At 36.9% G+C, this 16134-nt stretch overlaps 1 long non-coding RNA gene across 1 annotated transcript in view; it reads right to left on the bottom strand.

The window, feature by feature from the left end:
• LOC119705704 overlaps positions 1-16134 on the bottom strand; it is a 215318-nt gene that overhangs the window by 20691 nt on the left and 178493 nt on the right. The gene's annotated exons all lie outside the window — the stretch shown is intronic.

Below are 16134 nucleotides of genomic sequence, written 5' to 3'. Positions count from 1 at the left end.
CTCCTCTCAGATAATACCTTCTAGAAAAACAGTGGGCTTTTATAGTTTTTTCACAGAAGTAATCTAGGAACCAGATTTAGTCCTTCAAGTACTAACTCTGCAACCCAGAGTACTGCAAGCAAACTGTATTCACAAAGAATACTGTTCACTTCCCAGGCACATGCACCTTTCAACAGTTGCTGCTAAATATGGTTTACTTTACTGAGGCTAGGAAGTCACTTTCAGACCTCAGTTACAGAGTAGTGAATCTACATTATAAACCTCATTGATGTCTGGAAAAAAAACTGCCTATTAGCAGGCTTCCTTCCTACCTCTTCTTTCTTCTTACTCTCACAGGCTTATCTTATTTGCATATCTGAAATGAAACTCATTCTGACCTTGCTTGTGTCTACAAGACTTATCAGCAGCACACATATCCAAACAGGATTCAAGAGAACTTTGATTTGCAATTACATATTTAGCCTTATTAATGGCTTACTTAGATGTGTTAGCAACTTTGAGTTTATTCCTGCATTCTTAGCTGGAAAAAAGTTATGAAGAACCATTTGACAGATCATGACTTACACTGCAAAGAAATGCAAGGATGCAAAAAGTAATCATGCCTAACCTCTATGTTGAAGGGATGATAAGTCACCAGATCCTTAAAAACTTCATCCAGAGGAGTCAACTTCTTTCAGAGTAAATTATATTTATATCTATGCAAGCTCAATCCTCTTGAACAAATTGGATCACATTGCTAAGCCTTTTAAGTGACTATCTATATGCAATGTTGACTGAAAGCCATCAGCCCACAATTCATTTCTCCAGGCCTTGCAAATTAGACTTGAAAAGACTCAGAAAGGTTAAAGGGTGCAATATGATTGCCATACAATAGTGGTGAGGTCAGGTCTCTGAAAAAGTGAAAAGAGGCAAGGGAAGATGCTAAGCCAAGTTATGGAGGTGACAGGTATTGCTGTGGCTCATGACACAATTGTGACACAATTCTCAGCAGCTAGGTGTGGCTGACCTGAGTTGGGATCATCCACAGCAGTTGCTGAATAGTGGGGTTCTAGCTGGAAACATATGCCTTCTATACTACCATATAAATTAAATGGGCCTTGGACTATTCCATAGCACTAAGGCCAGATGCTGATATCCAACCCATTCTGAAAATAACCTTTTGGGAATATTCTTACTGCATATTAATTTCCTAAATGTGCCTTGGGTTAATGATAGAAATAAATTCTATTGCCCAAGACATTTTTTGCATAATTTCATATACTGGTAAAAACAGCCACAAAGCTCTCTAGTGCACTTCTATCCCTCATTTGTGGTGCTAAAGAATGCGTTCTCCCTCCTATCCCTTCTCTACACAGTTGAATTTGAATTTTTTGGGTCCTGACACAGTTCAACCCCAACCAGTGAAAAAGCACCAGCCACTTGCTCACCCAGTTTAATGACACAGAAAAGGATGTGAATGACAGTGGTAACAGCAATGATAAAAGAGTTAGAATATACAAAACAGGTGATGTCCAATGCAATTCCTCCCCACTTTCCAACAAATGCCCAGACAGTTCCCAAGCCATGGTCCCTGGACAGCTTTCAATCCAGTGAATTTACTGAGTATGGCACCAAGTGATACAGAATCTTTCTTTGGCCAGTTGGTGTCACCTGTTTTGGCTCTGTCCCTTCCCAGCTCCTCATGCTCCAGCCTGCTCACTGGTGGGACATGAGAAGCTCAAAAGTCACTGACTTCGTGTAAACATTACTTAGCAACAACTAAGTTCATCAGTGTGCTAACAACATTATTCTCATACAAAATTCAAAACACAACACCATAACAGCAAAATGGGAATAAAATTATCTCTATAAATAGGAATAAAATTAACAGACTGCTGCCTCCAGCCCCAGAGATAATGATTCCACCTCCTCTGATTTCACCAGACAGGGTCTTCTGACATCATATGGCCACCACTGACCTCTAATGCTAATGTATGAAACCAAGCAGCAAAATACAGAACTTTGTCATCTAGAGATGCTCACAAGCTGTCTGTATCTAAGAGCTGCAATTTAAGAAAAAAAATTGCCTATGAAGAGAGTTGAATTGAATACAAAAAGTCTGGTTTTCTTTCCTCAATATGCTGTTTTGATCAAAATCACGGAGCTTTGGGCTAAGTAGGTCAAAACATTCAGAAAAAAAATGCCATAAGAGCTACTTTTTTAATGATTTATTTCCAGCATGTGAATTTTTTACCAGCCTAACAAGGATAACAAAAATCAAGGATAATATAACAAAAAACAAGGATAATATATTTGAGATGTTTATGATGAAACTGTTTGGGTTTTTTTGCCTGCATTGTTATCTTTCTCTTTCCAAAGCATTAATTGTACTTGGGAAGCATCTCTCCCTCTTAATTGTGAAATTTATCTCACCTCAGAATAAGCACACAATCACAGATTTTTGGAGAGTAGGATTAAAAGTTATGAACACAGACTTATCTTCTTCTAGAAAATTAAACCAAACTTTGTTACTAAGACCAACAAAGGCTGTGCTGGACAAACACCAAGCTCAGAGAGCATGGGAGCCCACAGTGCCGAGTACTTCATCATCCATATTTCAGAGGCCTGCCCTTTATCGGCTTGGTAAAAGTTATGGTTTAAACCCACTACTCCCTTCCAGAGAGTTGTTGATAGGTTAGAACAGAAACAGTATTTTCCTGATGTACAGTTTCAAAATTTAGCATCTTTGTGCCCCAAAGCCGTTTTTATTCTCCAGAAATTTTCAAACAATCAATTCAAACTGTAAGATAGCAGACCTTTGGGGCAGAGCAGGCTGAATGGGATCTAGGAACTGTCCCTCCCTTGATAAAAAATTGGGGAAAGGCGAGATCTTCACCAGCAGGATTTTATCTTGGAGGTAACAGAAAATCCTTGGTCAATACTAATGCTTCAAAATGTTGGAAAATCTCCAAGAGGAAAATAAGTTTCCCCATTAAACTTCTTACACAATCTGCATATGACTTTTTACCAGCTGATTCAGATAATTTTTGTTTTTACAAACTCCAGAGGGATGCATTCCTCTAACCAACAGCTGTCTAAGCAAGTTTTGCAAAGTTGTCTTTTCTATTTAGCAGCACACCTCTACCACAGCCGCTTGTCTGTGGGCCTGATTTCTCAGGCGTTTTTTGTTGTTGTTGTTGTTGTTTTTTGTTTGTTTGTCTGGGGTTTTTTGGTGGTGGTGGTGGTGTTTTTTGTTTTGGTTTTGGTTTTTTGTGTGTTTTTTAATTTCATTTTTGTTAGGCTGATATATCTGCACTGAAACTCTGCTGAAACTCTACTTAACTGATGTGGTTAAAGTCAGGTCCTGAAAAGTTTCCTCTGTTCTTTCCTTCAGACAATTTCATTACAGATTAACCATTAAATAAGTTCATAATTTTCATAGCTCTTTACACAGGTAAGACTGAAACTATAGAGTTAACAAGTTGATTTAGCAATGCAAACCTTCAGTTTCTATTTATGTGCAAACTGTGTGTTTTTATGTGGTAGGCTATTCTAACACAGTATGTTTCTATAAGCCATTATAATGCTAACTATTAGATAATATCTGAAAAAATAGGTGATTAGCCACAAAGTTGATGATAATGGAGAAGTTTAAATCTTGTCAAATACTTTCTGACATAAAAGAAATTACATGGAAACAATTAGACAATACATTTATAAGCAGATGGATTTTCTTTCTACTTTTTCCTTAAGAAGTTTAATGTGTTTGACAATATGTGGAGAAAACCTTCTTCAATACATAAACACATTGGTACTACAGAACTGGCACTGAATACTTGAAAATAGGAGTATTGTCACAATGCATGAATTGCAGAGGAATCAACCAACAGCAGAAAACATTTCTCTTTGTCCTGCGCAGTCCACAACATTGCTTTATCTGCAAGTTTTCTATATGCAGAATTATGCAGTCCACTTAGTTCTACCCTTTTCAGAGACCTAGCTTTGACCTGATGTAAATCTTAGTAGTTTCATTTATTTCAGTGAAACTGCCCAACTTCGTGTGCCAATGGCACCTTAACTGACAATATATATTAATGCTGTTTTCACTGCATTGTATCTGTTTCACAAATTGTGAATTTGTGAAATTCAATAGGTCCAATAGGTTAACGAGTAAACACATTATGCGCTGTAACCACAAGAAATGCTACCAAACCAGGAACATAGCTCAGAACTTCTGACATCTGCTTTTAGGTCTCCCAAAGGGGTTCTACAAGACTAATTACTTGTAGAGTACAGATACACTGTGATAACTAGAGAATACTCTACATTCCATGTATTATTCTAGCAAAGACTATCTATATTCTTTTACCAAATATAATAAATCATCAAAATTATTGTCCTTTAACTTTGTCCAGAAAATAAAACTAATTGAAAAACTATCTAAAACATCATATTCAAACCAGAACTGTAAGATTCTGGTAATAACTGTGGATTTTTAAAGAATGAAAAAAAAAGGGGGAAAATAGTCATTACATAAAAAGAATCAACACTACAAGAATGAGTTAAAAACTAGTCATGGGAACAGCTCTAGAGTTCAGAATATACCCCTTGAGGGGGGACATGGCCTCCACTGGAAGATGCTTTTCTCTGTGAATGTCTTCAGCCTTCATTACATGAATTGGGTGAGAATGTAGTGGGACAGCAGTGACAGCTGTTTGCCAGCTCTCGGTACACTGATGCAACATGCACTTACTTTTATCAACACACTGAGCTGAAAGAGCCTGTAATATCATCTTGTAGTTCTATTAACCAAGATATTTAGATGGGCAACAATCTTTCCTGAGAATTGCTTAGAATTATAAGAACCAGGTAAGGGAGAAGGAGAGAACTCAAATACTCCAGACATTGTTTTGAAAGCATTCAAAGAGAAGTCTTCAGATTTGTCTTGCCATGACACACTCCTTCACACTTTTGTTTATCAGGGTGTTTAAATGCATTGTTGATGCACTCAAACCAGGTGGGGTGAAAACCCTAAACCAAAGAGTTTAGTTTACTCCTCGGCTGGAAGTTTGTACAATTACTGTAAGTTTAACTCACTAACCAAAACACCACAGCCTTTATTCTCTCCCATACCCAATATTTAAGCAAAGTTCAGCTTCACAAAATCATCAGACATGAGTGTGCTGGAGTAGGGGAGGGGACTCAAGAAGGGATGTTAAAAGAAAGAATCAGTTTGGGGTTTTTAGTGGGAGAGCTCAGAATACAGTTCTATACACTTGGAATTGTCTAATAAGCATAGTTTCAAATAGTGTAAGGGTAACATGGGTTAAAGGGTCATTTTGTATCATTTTTCTCCATTTCATATGCACTTTAGCAATGTGAGTAACAAGCTAAATTGTGCTGACCTTTATCAGAGACAGGGTGCAACTACTGAAGAAGTGACATTGCTGTGTGCCATGTTTTCATTTGCTGCTGCACTTTCCAGGCTTCCTGATACCACATAACCACACTAATGAGCACATCGGCTCAACACACTTACAAATCCCTTTCGAATCATTCTCTCAGTTCCAATTGCAGAAGTGAATGCAAATGTCAATCCCAGACCTCCAGCTGAAAAGCATGCAGGAAATTAGACACGTTTTAATTGAGAAGACACGTTTACTTGAATCCTCAACTCTGGATCATCAAAATAAGAAAGTCTTCTCCTAATTATATTCCATGCCATCATGACACTTTAACCTTGTGAGACTGCACTGTCATGTCCTGACAACATGCTCAGCAGGCTTCACAAATGTCATGGTATGATGTTCCCATAGGGATACATCAATACAGTAAAGTTGAAAGATGCCCATTTAAGAGTCTTCCTACATTTGCATACAAAGAGAAGGATGAAATTGAAACCATTCATCCCTTGATTATTCTTAGGAGCAGTTCTGCCCCTTTTAAAACTCATGCCAGAGTTTGCTGGAAGCAGTTAGAGGAGGGGGTAGATAGAAGTGAATCCAAAATCCACTCACAACAGCTAAGAAATATCAACCTACCCTCAGGTAAGAACTCCCTATCATAGCAGCACTAGATGTGACTCTCTCACATATTCATTTTCCTCAATAGGCCAATACAAAACTCAACAACCCTGCAATTTCCCCTTCATTTTCTCTCTGACTGTCTAGGTCTCCAAGCAGGTACTGTATTCTCTTTCTTTCTGGCATAGTTTTCAGAGGGCATTTTAACACTGCTAAAAATGTTGTCTTTTTTCTGCTAAATCCAGCTAATCTAATATTTAAATATTTATACCTAATAGTACTTATGTCTCAATCCTCTTATGTAATGACTTCTTTTCATCTTCAGCAACTTCACTGCTGTTTCCTGTCCTTGACACCTCTTCTTCTCTCCAGAGCTTTGAATTCAGTTGTGATCAATGAACCTGCTGTAGCACTGGAAAGAAGGAGCCTCTTGGCATCAGTCACTCAGGAAGCTTTGCTTACCATTTTACCAAGTTTCAGGTGCAAACCCAAACCAACAGGAATTTTTTATCCTGGTAAACATGTGAAATCTGCTTTCTCCTTCCAGCTGGACCTGAATGGAGTTACAATCAGAGGACAAACAGCATAGAGAACACATGGCTTGTCATTGACAACTGAGCACCAATTCAAGTGCACAGCAAGTGACACACACAAATGCTGTTGCTTTTGGGAGTTGTTATGGATATTACTTCCCATACAGAGCAATAGTGCCTGTCCTCAGTAGTTTCCTCATAGTTGTCCTCATAATTTCAGGTAGCTGCAAAAGGCTCAGTTCAACACTCAGTTTAGTGCACACCTAACCTTTAAGCCAAGAGATACTTTTATTGCCTTTGATGGAACAGTTGTTCCTAAGTTGGAAAGTTAGGTACTTATTTGAAAGCCTTGCTGAGTTTCAGCCACAAATTTTTACCCTAGAATAAGTAAATAGTATAGTTGCATTGACACCTAATTAATCATCCCAATGTATGTTCACACCTGAATCAAACAGGAAAATAAACAACAAAAAACCACATTAATCATCAGAAAAAATAAACCAGAACAACACCAAGGGCTTGTTTTGCTGATACTTTACTAATGGCTAGATCAATTCACCAGTAGTATGTTATTAGAAAAAAAAATTAAATTATTTGTTCACAATGCCTGTGTTGAAAGGGTTATCTCACTTTTCTCAGCTCAAAGTTTAATTTTAGATATGAAAATGTGCTGTCATTAGTGTATCTGTGAGTTATATTCACAGAGCTAGCAATACAGGAAATACAGACAGTGATGAAATCTTTCCTACATCCACCTTCTAGAGATTCAGATTTATCTTACAGATTGCAACAGATAAGAGAGTTAGTCAGTAAGCCAAAGAACTTCCAAATCCTCTCTTTTCTGAGCTATTTGGAGGGAGGATTGAAACGGAGGTTAGGACAGCAGCCCAACTCACCTTTCATAAGAAAAAAAAGGCAGCCATTTTCCCTCTCTTAAAGTGTGTTTGTTTTAACATTGAGAGCTTGAACACTTTCTAAGCCCAGAGGCCATGGACGAAAGAGGAAAGCAAAATCCCAGCACACTACTCAGGTGAATTAAGTTGAGGCTATAAATCCTAAATCAGTGGACAAAACGAGATTAAAATATAAATGCATTTTTCTAAGAGGTCAGAAGGTCAGATGTCAGGAAATTGGACAAATAAATAGAGGTAAATCTGAGAAAAGTGATAGGCAAAAAACTAAGGCATTTTTCAATAAAAATGATAATGAGCAGCAGCTTATATAAGTCTAGGAATAATAAATAAAAAGGTAATCTGACAATACATTTCTTTAGTTATTGAATAAAAGACTTGGGAAAAAACTTTCCAGTAAGATGTTGGAAGTATCAGCTCTGGCCAAGGACAGTTGAAACAAAAGGGGAACAGTTTTTCTGAAATCAATCAAGTCTTTAAATCAAGCCTACATGTTCAAAGGACACAAATGGGGAAGATTCACTTGAGACATTTGAAGTTCCACAGAGATGTAACTCATAAAGGAGGTATGATTTGTGTTACACATGCATGGCTGACTAGTGTGTCTGCAGTTTCCTCAGAAGCTCATACTGGACACCAAGGCCTAAACAAAGTCAAAAGATTTCTGTGCTACCAGAGATGACTCTCAGACTCACAGAATAGATGAGGTTGGAAGGGATTTCTGGAGATCATCTAGTCCAACCCCCCTGCTGAAGCAGGGTGACCTAGGGCCAGCTGCTCAGTATTATGTCCAGTTGGAGTATCTCCAAGAATGGAGGCTCCAAAAATTCTCTGGACAACCTCCATTAGACCACATTTCTCAAAGACTGTCCAGTGTCTTATCACCCTCTGAGTAAAGAATTTCTTCCTCATATATAATCTAAGCCAACTCTCTTCTAGTTTAAAACCATTCCTGTTGTTCTTTCACTTCCATGTCTTTGTGAAAAGTCCCTCTCTAGCTCTCTTGTAGGCCCCTCAAAGTACTGGAAGGCTGCTATTAGGTCACCTCTCATTCTCCAGGCCAAACAATCCCAACTCTTTCAGACTTTCCTCATAGCAGAGCAATGATGCGGACATTCAAGCTGTGAATTGACTGTCCCTAAAGAAATTTAAAGACCCTTCTTAGTGACTGGCTAGTTTAAAGTGTGATCATATTGTAATCTATGTACACACTGTCACACATTATAAGGTACCCCATGGACCTCAGGAAAGTCAGGCCAACATTTAAATTATCATAAAGATAACCATACTTATGGCGTCCAGTATACCCCAGGCCAGAGACACAGATTTGTGATTTTTTTTGTTGTTGTTGTTGTTACTTAAAGATGCTAAATCTTAATATCATAAAAGAAAAGTTCAGGAAAATTTTAAAATCTTTATCTGGCTGATAAATGTAATTTTCCTTTTTCATCAGGTAAGTTTGTGGTTATGGAAAAATATTTATCCTTCAATTAATGAAAATTAGGTTTTTTTCATCCATAGTGCAACTATATTGTGATTCACAGAATATTTCATTCATTATCATTGTCCATAAGCTGTTATTAATAGAAATTTTACATTTCTATCTGTAAACTTTTAATTTGCACTGTCTTTAAAGATCTGTCATGAAAACTCAACTAAGCCTAAATCTTCAACATAAAAGGTTTTGCTTGAATTTTTGTAATTGAGTATTGCTATGACATCAGAAAAATTTATGACCCAGGTAAAAATGGAAATATCTCTGTATTATGCACATGTCCTCACATATTTGAGTCCTAAACAAGCCTTTTCATGTTTTGTAAAACACTTTTAAAGTAGTCCAACCAGCTGATTTTTAAGATTGCAGCAAAACTTATCCTTGTTGCTGTAGAGATTGAAATGGGCATAGATATAAAAGCTAAACTATTTCCATAAATATTTCAAATACTAGATAAGGTAAGGACCTGTCAGCATTTCTTTAGCAAATAATAATTTCCAGAGAGACTGTGACTCAAAATGTGAAACAGCCAGACTTCTCTTTGGACTCCAAATCATCTTAAAATTAAGGGTGGCTCATTCAGTCTGACAGAAAATTACTTCTTGCAACTCTGAAAAAATACGAAGCTAATCTGAGACTTCCTACCTCCATCCCTTCTTGCAGAAACTATGGATCTCAAATGTGTGGCTGTTTTTTTAAACTATATTCCTGTACCTTAACTGGAACTTTTTAATTTAAAGTGGAAGTTTTGTTTTTTCCATGTGTCCCTAACACAGATTAGCAGTTTTGGACATGAGCTAATATAGGTTAAAGGAGGAGAAATATTCATATCTGGCTTGCTGTGTGTCCATTCTTTCTTTTTAACAAAAAAATTAGCAAGTGTTTGAGAAGGTGGAGGGAGTTTTTTACCTCTGCCAGCCAAGTAATTCTGCGGGAGTCTGTCTGTTTCTTTAACCCTTCTTTTGAAGTGATTTTGTTATACTGCAGTGCTTATACGATTATATAGCTATGGAATCTACAAAAAACATCAGCTGCCCAACAAACAAGGCACCAGACCCAAGAAGCTCCTTTCACAGCATCAGCTCACAGACCTGCAGTACTGGAAGGAGGCTCCAATCTGTTTCTTTGTTGTGATATTGTCTACAATGCAGGTAGTATCTCCATAGGATTTAACATCTTCATACCCCACTTTGGTTTGTACCTTCTCATTTTAGGCATTGTCATGCCTAGGTAATGCTATGAAAAAGAAAACACTTCAAGGCTTAAAAAAAACTTCAATGTCTCAAATATTCAGGAGGTATTGAGGATCATGAATAGACTATGCAGAGTGGTGAGAAAACATTTACTTTGTAATAAAAATATTTAATGCCTCCTTCTTTCACTCCCCACCCCAGATGTCTCAACAATCACCAATCTCACGCAGTAGCTATTTAGCACAACTTTCTGCTTCAGCTAAAACATGCATTCTGTAACATACTGGCAAAAGTTCACTAGGTGGAACTGAAATATACTTTTGCTTCAATAAAGAAGTGCTTGTATTAGCAACTCAAGATTTCCGCATTTGATATACTGAATTTTACCTCAGTGATATCTGGTCAAAAAGGCCAATGGCCAGGATCTCACTACCATTTGTCAATCTCCAAAGCACCAGTAGTTGTGAACAGCGTTACCACTCTGAGCACATGCAATTGCATAAAACTCAGTCACCCCCTGACTTTTTACCACCTCTACTTGAGAGATCCATTTTGTTGGACTCGTTATTCCAAATATTAATCGATAGAGCTGAACTGTATGTGAACCCCTTCAAGACAGTCTCAGATCCATCTGGGATCAGCAGCATTTGCTTGGAAGCCACTAAAATCCCCTCTTCTCTATAAGTCCAAGAATCGAGAAAATTAGAGAAAAGATAATAGTCTTAGCATGCTATTCCACATAAATTAATGATACATCTTTTAAGATGCGGTCAAAAACATCTTATGTAGCAAAAGGTTAATATTTCAGCCTTTTATTTAGTAATAGTGATACTCAACTTCAAAAAAAAATTTTAACATCTCAGCAGGAAGAAAATTATTATTTGAGATCTCCTTCAAAATTTTACAAAGCTACATGCTGTCTTGCAGAAACAAGTATCATTATTCTACATGGTATGCCCAGCTACATACGCTATGAAAGCACAAAGTGACATTTCAGCATTTTTCTAACGTGTTTAAAAAGGAACAGCACAATGCTCTGTATGGAGCTAGTAATCTCATTCATGACATTTGACACTTTCCTAGCATAAGCCTTTGTTGCAGTTGGTTATAACTTTTCATGTTTTAAATATTGAGGCTGAATTTATACTTATATTTAGAGATAAAAATAGTGTGCCATTTTCCCACAACTAAAAGACTCATTATTTTTCTTTTATCCAAGCTGATCCTCCTTTTCTTTTAAGACAAGTTACTATCTCCAGGGTTTAGGACAATGGCTTAAGACCTGTGGATTTTATGTCTACATTTGTTAGCTGTCTTCCTTGTCATCTCAGTAACGGGAGAAGGAAAAGCTAAATCTCTGAAAATTTCTATTTCATATCTACAGAAGTTCCTTAATACGGGTAAGCTCTCTTTTTTCAGAGGGTTTTATGTATGTTTAACTGTAACTCCCTTTCCCTTCCCCTGAAAGGTTTTAGGATAACAGAATGTCAGCATTTTGCTAAATTGGATCAACCACATCCCATTCTGTAAACATGATGACCATTTGAGAATGAATAAGGATTATGTATCAAGAGACTGATGCTTGTGTATTGAGAGATTCTCAGGAGTCCCAGGACGAGGGAAGAGATGAGAATCTTGACTCCATGTTTCCTAAGGTTGATTTATTATATTATGAAATATATTATATTAAAAATGCTGTATTAAAACTATATTAAAAGAATAAAGACAAAAGATTCATCAGAAAGCGAAACAAAAATAGAAAAGAATGTATAACAAAAGCTTGTGACCTTCAGAGAGTCGACTCAGCTGCATCTTTGATTGGTTATTAACTAGAAACAACCCGCATGGACCAATCACCAAGGCACCTGTTGCATTCCACAGCAGCAGATAGTTATTATTTACATTTCCTTCCTGAGGCTCTTCAGCTTCTCAGGAGAAGAAAATCCTAACAAAAGGATTTTCATAAAAATGTCGTAGTGACACTTGTGCAAGTCCTGGATACTTGTCAACTGCTTTAGAAGGTCTGAAGTCAAGGTTGCAGGAAGATGCTTTAAAAACAAGGGATTATTTAGTGGATAGGCTACTTAAACAATCCCATAAACCCTCCAACAATTCTGCTTAATGGTAGCAAATTAGTGAAAACAAATTTGTCACAGACTACTCTCTAGTAAGCAGTCATGGTTATTTGATGTACCTGGGAATGTTTTTATGTCAATTCTGTAATTGAAACATTTGATAAAGGGTTTGAATGTAAGAAGCATCCTGTATGCTAAGTAGCCTGAAGATTCATGCCTTTAGTTGACTGCCCAAACTTAGCAGATGCTTGGGTTTGGCCTCTTGGGCCTATAAAAAGGGATATTAATAGCAGCCAGCCTCAGCTAGGAACTAAATTCACAAACGTTTGCAGAACAAATTCCTCAACAAATTAATAATTTTGAATTCAATACAAGGATCAAGGAGGTAGAGATGTGAAGGCAATATTAAATAAAACATTCATTGAACAAAGCTGAGGTCTTAGGGAAAAAAAACCCCACAATCTATAATTACCTAATTGTACATTTTATTATAACAAGCAGACAAAGGTGGTAAATTAAGGTCACAGAAGCAAACCTAATTCTGGCACTTCCCAATTTCAACATATTTGACTTTGTAACCTCAACGTTCTTTTAGTATAGGATTTTTGGATGCAGCACAGTATATTTTTGTAAGACAGCCAAAATCAGCTGTGTGAATAAATGCAAAACCTTTGCATACCACGAATATACCGAAATCTGTCTTTTTATCTCATTCAAAAAAAGACAGTAAGTATGTAAGTGCTTGTTTTGGAGGTTGGAATTAATTTGTTTCAAATAATTTAGTTATAAGTGTCAAAGTGTGTCAAATCCCTCTGTTCTCCAATTTCCACTAAAAAAAAACATTATTCAGACAAAACACTTTCTGGACAGTGTGAAAGGGTTCCATGAGCATGAGAATCTCACTAACAACAAAAAAACCTCTTTGAAGTGACCGGACTGACTGAAGTGTGGCTTATGAGTTTTTAAGGGAGATAAAGCTCCCTAGTAGGGTACTGAGTAAGAAAGAGGAGGACTAGAGAGTAAAAAAAAGAATGAAAAGACTGCTTCTGTGTGGTTAGAGCAAAAGACAAGAAACTGAAGAGGCAGCCAATTAACAGTGGAAGCACAGGCAAAATTTATCTTGATTATTTTATTGATGATGGCTGTAATTTCTTGAAACATTTCAGCTTGCAGAGCGCATGAAACATTTCATGCTCATAGACTTCAGAAGCAGCTGAAAACATGGAACATTTTGTAAGTCCTAGACTAAAGATCTATCCACTTTCCTGTCCAAATTGCAATATGTTACATATACAAATATGTTTAGCTATTTTCAGAGCTGAATTTTACCTATTTAAGGACACACTTTAACTTACCCTCCTGTAGTGGTTTCAGGACTTAATGCAGTTATGCAGCAATGAATTGTGCTTTATATTTCATTTTCCTTGAATTTATGAGTCAGTTGACACTGTTCCTTCCATGTAGTTCAGGATGCTTCAGTTAATGATGGGTTAAGAGGGACATGCCCAACATGTTTTTAAAGCTGGGCAAGCTTGGTGCCAGACCAGTTCCAGAGACAGGTAGGAAGAAAAGGAGTCTGGAGAAGGAGGCCTCCTAAAAATTCTCTGTAACAGACTATAAAGTTTTATGGGATAGCTCGCATGCTCCTATGGCACACAGCAGGGATCTGGACATAACAACATAGGTGATGTGGCTCCTTGAAGCCAAAAAAAACTTGGCCAAAGCTACCATACACATTATGGAGATAACGTATGCCCTAGCCTACAACATAAATAGACTTACTTTACAACACCTCAGCAGTTATTTTTTAAAGTCTAGGAAATTAAATGCAAAAGCCACTCAAAGCAGCTCTTAAATATGAACAACTAGGCTTTAAATTCATTAAATATTTAAGCACATGCACCAACACTGATATTAAAGTTGTTCAATTTAAGTGCTACTTGTTGGACTAGTATCATAAATCATCAAGAGTCAAAAAATGCAAAAGTTTATGTTCTAGCAGTGACATGATTTTGGCACTTACAGGACTTTCTAATCCTGTTTTCTCATTAAACATATCACTTAATATGTATAAGGATGCTTAGACAACACTATTACTTGTCAAACTTATATAATCATTCACTATCACTAATGCTTTCTACACTTGCATGTAAATATTCCTTTTTAAAAACATCTTTTAAATAATTGCATCTTAAGATTTCTGAGTTTTCTTGCACATTGGCAAGAAACAGCACATATTCTTAGATATAGCACATTTAGTATTCCTAAAAACTCTTCTTTGCTTGTAAGCGATCTGCATTCTTCATTTAATTTGTCACTGGATGAGGACCACACACAGCACATTTTTATCCTAATGGATCCCAAAACTAAATGGAAACTAAGTGATCTGCAAGTCAGTAGGAGTTTTTGATAAACTCTGAATTGCAATCAGCTGTGGCTTGAATTGCAGCCATTGTTTAGCAGTACATGCCTTCCTCTTTACAGCTTGTAGTGAGTGCTGAAAAATTGTACCTTCCCTAATAACCAAAGATGCCGTCGAAAATTAAGTAGGTAATATGTCATTAACAGATCTGGAGTTGAGCCAAGACAGAGAAGCTGATTTCATTACTTTTCTGCTGAGTCCCAAAGAATACAAAGTGACTGGAGAAGATCCTCAGTTTTATGTATTACTCAAAGGACAGCAACTCTAAATGACACACTCCACACCAGGCTAATTTCAATTGTGGTTTTTCTATTTTTATAAGGAAAAATAAAAGAAATAATTATCCAGCCCTCGTTTGTCATAACCCCCCAAAAATTATGGAATACAGCTTTAAAGATACAAGTAGATATAGTTGCCCAAATCTTATTCATGAATATCAAAGATGAGCATTAAAATTTCCCATGAGGTTATAGGTTATCCTCTCTCCAGAACATGATGTACACCCTTGTGTCGCAGAGTTTTTAAGTTTTCTTTCAAGACTGAAATAAATATTAAAAATAAGTATTTGTGTCAAAATTTGTGAATAGAATAAAGCAACTGCCTAACAAAGCTCTTTTTAACTCACTCCGTTTAAGAGCCTCAGGTTATCCAATAGCCATTCTCTAAGGTTTGCTGCATCTCAGCAGTAAATTCCAGAATGGGGACTCATAGCTGCCACAAGATTAAAGGTAAATTCTCTTCAGCAGAGAGGAATGGTGTTCTACACAAAACAGGAGGGAAAAGTAAACACAATAATTCCATAACAAGGGAAGTGTGTACCTTCCTACCAAGCTATTGTTGAATTTCCTCAAATAAGCATGCTTTCAATATTCAGTGGAGCCTGGAAAAGGCCTGTACTCAATAACTATTGTATTCATATTCTTACATTCCTATTCACCTTTCTGCAGCAGCTTCCAGCACCAATGCACTGCGTAAGATCACTGCCTCCAACATTCGAGATCAAAACAAGAAGAAAACAATTTGTCAGAATGCATCACAGCTGGGAAATAGAAGACAAAGGACTACAAAATGCAGGTGAACAAGGAAAGAATGCTAACAAGCATTCTATGGAAAACTTGATCATGGTATCTGAAAAGAATATTTTTCTGTTTGAATCACAAGCTTCTTAGGAAAGACCAGTACTATTAATGAGAGATACTCCAGCCAACAAGAAAAGTACAGTCATGTACATGCACAAGTTCCAGAACTAATGCACTTATTGTTGTATGTGCAAAAGACAGCCCAGCACCACCTGAAGTTAAAGAATCTGGAGCACCCACATGCATCATTTCCTGAGAGAAACAGCAGGAATTGTCTTGATTCTAGTGCTTAAAAAGAGAAAGCTTTGCCTTCCAGTAGTTTCAATAAAAATAGTGAGGGAGGAACCCTGTACAGTCTTAAAGGAACTTCATGAAATTAAGACCAAGGCCTTAAAAAAGTGAACACTTTTTGCTTCTGTCTACA

Source organism: Motacilla alba, chromosome 1, assembly GCF_015832195.1.
Source record: "Motacilla alba alba isolate MOTALB_02 chromosome 1, Motacilla_alba_V1.0_pri, whole genome shotgun sequence".
NCBI classification, from domain to species: domain Eukaryota; kingdom Metazoa; phylum Chordata; class Aves; order Passeriformes; family Motacillidae; genus Motacilla; species Motacilla alba.
Note: the sequence above shows the minus strand (reverse complement) of the source record. Positions and strands in the feature narration are given on the sequence as shown.